At 35.7% G+C, this 5,882-nt stretch overlaps 1 pseudogene; it reads right to left on the bottom strand.

Moving 5' to 3' along the window:
* Positions 1-1,953: 1,953 nt before the first annotated feature.
* LOC101711662 (baculoviral IAP repeat-containing protein 2 pseudogene) lies at positions 1,954-4,042 on the bottom strand (annotated as a pseudogene).
* Between the last annotated feature and the right edge of the window lie 1,840 nt (positions 4,043-5,882).

Raw genomic sequence — 5,882 nt, 5'->3', positions numbered from 1 at the left:
TTTCAGTTTCTCACACCAGAGAAACAGTGCAGTATTTAAACATGTGTGTCTGATTTACTTCATTTAAGATTATGGTCTCAAGGTCCATCCATTTAGCTATTAATGTCTCAAGATCATCCTTCCTTATGGCAGAGTAGTACTCCATCATACAAAACAACCACATCATCTTTATCCATTCATTGGTCAATGGACCTTTGGGCTGTTTCCAAGATTTAGACATAAACATGGGTGCATATATATTGCTGTTGTATGATGCTCTTAATTCTTTTGGGAAGATTCCAAGGGGATTAGCTGGATCAAATAGAACCTCTAATTTTAGTTCTTTGAGGAATCTCTACACTGATTTCCACAGTGGTTGCACAAGTCTACACTCCCACCAACAGTGGAGAAGGGTTCCTTTTGCTCCAGAGCTCCTTCAGTATTTGTTATTGGTTGATTTCTTGATGATAACCTTTTTTTTTTTCTGGTACTGGGGATTGAACTCAGGACCTTGTGCTTATGAGGTAGGTGCTGTGCTACTGAGCTAAATCCCTGGCCCTCATAACAGCCATCCTTTCTGGAGTGAGATGGACTCAGCTTTGTTTTAATTTGCATCTCTCGAATGATTAGTGATGTTGAACATTTTTTCATTTATTTATTTGTCCCTCCTACATCTGAGAAGTTTCTATCCATTTCAGATGCCCAGTTTTGGATTGGGTCATTAAATTTGAGGGGCTTGATTTTTTTTGAGTTTTTTATGTATTCAAGATATTAGACCTTTGCCTAAAATATTTTCCCACGCTGTGGGTTGTCTCTTCACTCTGTTGGTGGCTTCTCTTACTGTGCAAATGCTTTTTTTGTTTGTTTTGTGTCATGAATTTAATTTTTTAATTAATAGCAACTGAGTACATTAAAAATATATGAAAAATGCTTTTTAAAATCAGGGTAGAAAACACATTTTGATGATGCAATTCCTTTTAGCATACTTTATTAAGACATTGCTCACAAATTAAGGCAAATCTTGCTTACCAGTAACATGATAGTACTTATTTTACAACATAAGTACAAAGGACCAAAAAAGAATTTGGGACCATAACTCTGACGAATTCCAGAGCTACTGGTTTGTAGTACTGTACTTTCAAACTACACTATTATTTAGTACTCAAAGCTTTCATTAAGAATACCAAATCTAATAATAACTCCTAAAATGATCCAATCAAGCACACTATGTTTAACTCCTCCTATGTTCACACATACATGCTAATTTAGCTCATCAAACATAAACCTTCCCCTGCAACTAAACATTAAGATTAAATATATAATACTTTTTTTTGAAAAAAGGTTAATACCAAAGCAGACTAGAACATGAATGTTAACAGGTGAAGAACTAATAATTCTTTTTTTGTTTCATATGGTTTCTGTTGTTCAATAATAGTTTAAAGACTTTTCTATAGAGGCCAATATTAACCTATATTGTTTTATGAGAGAAATGTATGAACTGTACCCTTGATTATACCCCTGCAAATAGGGCACTTTCTTTTTTTTTATATGAGAATTCTTTACTGAACTATTAAACTATTTAAACACCACTCTTTAAAGAGGTCACAAAATTATAGCATTTAGAAATTTTAGATATAGCTCTTAAAAGGCAAGATATTATAATTTTTCAGTCATCTTGTACAAAGTTTAGCATCAAGAAGATAACTTCTATAGAAACTATGGGTTGATTCAGACTCCGTTCCTGCTAGTATTATGTAGAGTATCCACGATGGTTCTGTTGTACTCCGAAATCTGCTTGGTCACGTTTTTAATGCTCTGGTGGTAATCACTTTCCTGACTCTTGGTTGCTATGAATTCTTTCATCACAAAATTATTTTGCTTATGGTGTTGCCACTTTCTCTCCAAATATGTAAGCTGAGAATGCATCTCATTTTCTTGTAATTGTGTTTTCAATGTCTCATATTCTCTGGTTAGTTTCTGTTATTTTCTTAATTTTATGGGTTGATAACACCGTTCTCTCCTGATGCAATTTCTTTCTCTTTTCTTCACCTGATAATTTTAAAGCCGGCAAATCATTATACGTCTCCAGATCCACTGTCATTTGCTAAATTTTGCTTTTCAGAGAATGTTGTTCCTCTATCATCTTACTTTCCAGGAGCTCCATTTTCTGTAGATCTAACTGTAGACGTTGACTGTCGTGAAGAATGAGTCAGCAAATGCCGAACTATTGCTCATTGGGGAAATACAGCCTCTAAATAGGGCACTTTCTTAGAGAAGGGGCACATTCCTGGCATACTACCAGATGACTGCAAGGAATGAATACAATAGAAACTTCTTTGTCCATACACACTTTACAGGTTCTTTCTTCTTGCAACCTCCTCAATTGTTCTTCCACTGACAGGCCTGAAACATCTTCTGTTGGAATATACTCCATATTCTTTTCCACGAATAAGTTCTCATATAATGCAGAATCAATTTCTTTTAGGCAGTTTTTGAAGATGTTGGCTGCAGCATTTCCTTTAACTAAAATAGTATCAATCAGTTCTCTTGCTTGTAAAGATATTTGTGTTTTTTGTTTAATAATATCATGTTCCTGTTTTTTAATTACATTGGCCTTTAAAAGATTATCCAGGACAGGAAGGACACTTGTCAACTGTTGAAAGAGAGCCATTCTATTCTTCCAAATTAATGAGAAATCATCTGATGCAATTTCTTCAGCTTGTCTTTCCTTCTCCTCTTGTCTTCTTTCATCTTCAGCATTAAGAAGTGGTGACACAGTATCATTAACTCTCTTGTAGTTCTCTCTAGTGGTTAGGATTTTACTCTGAACTGTCTGCTTCACCAGGCTTCTGTTAAAACCCATTTCCAAAGCAGCTTTAACCACAGGGGTATTCATCATGATGGCATCTTCTGAAGAACTTTCTCCAGGTCCAAAATGTACAATTAGTGGACCAATATTTTCTTCTCCAGGAGTATCTGAAGTTGACAACACTTGTTCAAGAAGATATCTAGCTTGAATCTCATCAACAAACTCCTGCCCTTTCATGCATATCAAGAACTCACACCTTGGAAACCACTTGGCTTGCTCTACCATGGATCATCTCCAGATTCCCAACACCTCAAATCGCCATCACAACAAAAGCATTTGACATCATCATTTCGACCAACATAATAAAAACCAGCACTTGCAAGCTGCTCAGGCTGAACTGGAACAGTAGATGGCCAGTATATAAATGTTCTTATTTGAGCTGCATGTGTCTACATGCTCAGAGTTGAAATACTAAATCTCAGCATTTCTAGAGAATTTTCCAAAAATGGTCAGTTGGGAAAACGTCTCCAGTGTTCTGACATAGCATCATCCTTTGGCTCCCAGTTACTTAGCTTTCCACCACAGGCAAAGCAGGCGACCCTATCTCCAGGTCCTATATAATAAAAACCCAGCTTTTGACAAGTCTAATGGTGACAAAATGGTTAATGACCACATTTTGTAAGTAAGAAGTCTGGCTTCTTCAGCACTCATGGCATAACTGTAGGGGTTAGTCCTCCCTGGAGAGAAGTCTTCCACTGCTCTGGAGTGAAGAAGATTTGGTGAAAGGTTGGAACAAAAACCACTGAATGAGCCACTATGTTCCAAAGTAGGAGATAATGAATGTGTCAAGCTGTTTCTCACTGCAGAGTTATTCTTAGAGGTGAATTGCAGGCTAGCTGAAATCAGATTCTGAATAAAGCTACAGCTAGGGTATAGCTGTTTATGCTTTTCAATAGGATTGTCTCCTTGTTTCCAGTTATCCAGCATCAGGCCACAACAGAAGCATTTGACTTTGTTTTTCACACCATTGTAATAGAAATCAGCATGAGCAAGACTCCTTTCTGAAACAGGAACACAACTGGGAAAAACCGAATATGTAGACATTCTGTAGAGTTCACATGAAAAGTCATACTTCAATTTTTGTTTGCTGTCATTTGTTCAATTTGGCAAGATTCTGCTCTCTTCCATTATATTCTTAATTTTTTGATATGAGGGACCTTGGACAACTCTTTGGGAGGTAGTTTTATTCATGAGTGCGTGACAGGACTTTTTGATGGTAAAACTTTTCACATAAAATTTCTCACCTCTTCACACTTAGATTTTTTACCACAAAAAAAAGGATCAAATGACAGACTCCTACTTATGTAGAATTCACTACACCTTCTTTATGGGATTTATATCTGAGTGTACACTCAGGTATGATGAATCGTTCTCCTGAATTACCAAGATACTACTTAGTACTCTTTGGGATGATTAACTCTTTTAGGTAACCCGGGTGCTACTTGGTCATAATTTGGTGTAATAACTAACCTAAAGACCTGAAAAATTTTATACACTTTTGAACATATTAAAACTCTTTGATTTTTCAAAAAAGTTTATACTCTTAAAATTCTAGATAACTATAGAATACTTAAATTATGCCTTTAATGTGCTTTTGGTTATAAGCTATGAAGTCTGAATATCAGGCCAATTACTGGATAAGCCACCAGAATAAGTTTATAATGCAGGTTTTTTTCCCTTATAAGCTCTTTGATATGACATCCAAATTAATCTCATTTTATTCTAACAAACAAAAGTAATTGCTCATACTACCTAAAGTCTAATTCCACATGGCTTATCATCAAAGTATTTACTTAAGTTACATTAGCTTCAGTTAACTTTTGGGGAAGTCAAGCTTTATTGAATCTATACGATATAAAATGAAGTTTGGTTAGTGCTTATGAACTCTTCTTTGTTTAAAATTATCTACACTTGTTTCCACTTCCTGAAGTATCATTATATTGTCTTTCTTCCTAATTGTGTGTATCAATTGCAACTGGTCAACTAAGTAAGGTATTTTCTCCATAAACTTAAGTAGTTAACTGTAAAATTTCCACAGCATTTAAAAAATTAAATAACCTGCTCTTCATTTAAGGACCATTCAGTTATAATACTGGCCATGTTGTAATTTAGGATCAATTTATCAAAAGACATATCTTTCTTCTGTTATCATTAATGTCTAACAAAATATTGTTATTACCAACAAAACTACTGCATACACATAATGTACCAGTAACTTACTAAGCTTCTTTCTGAAAACAAAATTATACTTCAAACTATATCCCTTTGTAAAGTTTTAGGGTCTCCACAATGGGATTTATTTCTGCAGAGAGGAAAATGGGGGAGAGGAAGGCTTTTTAGAGCTGTAAATTGTGGTGCTGGCGCCTGAAAACGGGGCAGCTGCCCACAGGCCTCCGCAGACCTGGGGCGCAGCAGCTCATGCCCAAGGTGCAGCCTGGATCCACCAGCTCTGCAAATGGTTTTTAATAAGATGAGATCTATGTTGTTGATTCTTTGTGATATTTCCTGTGCAATCGGGGTTTTGCTCATAAAGTCTTTGTCTATACTGGTGTCGTTGAGAGTGCTACCTATTCTATCTTCCAGCAGATTAAGTGTTTCTGTTTTAATATTTAGATCTTTGATCCATTTCAATTTTAGTTTAGTGCATGGTGAAACATATAGGCTTAGTTTCATTCTTCAGCATGTGGAAAGTCAGTTTTTCCAGCACCTTTTTTAAAAAAGGGTGTCTTCCAGTGAAGGTGTTTGGCTCCTTTGTCAAAGATAAGGTGGTTGGGTGTTTGAAGTTGTTTCTGAATCTTCTAATCTGTCCTATTGATCCTCAGGTCAATTATTTTTTTTGCCAGTACCATGCTATTTTTATCACAGTGGCTTTGTAGTATAAAATCAGGGATTGTGATGTCCCCTGTTTTGCCTTTATTGCCCAGAATTTCCTTTGCTATTCTAGGTCTCTTCTGGTTCCAAATTAATTCTAGGATTGCTTTTTTGAGATATGCTGTTGGAATTTTATTCAGAATTGCATTAAATCTGTATAACA

This window comes from Heterocephalus glaber, unplaced genomic scaffold (assembly GCF_053883595.1).
Source record: "Heterocephalus glaber isolate CG9 unplaced genomic scaffold, H.glaber_assembly_v1.0 deba00000896, whole genome shotgun sequence".
Lineage (NCBI taxonomy): Eukaryota > Metazoa > Chordata > Mammalia > Rodentia > Bathyergidae > Heterocephalus > Heterocephalus glaber.
This window is presented reverse-complemented; position numbering and strand designations above follow the sequence as displayed.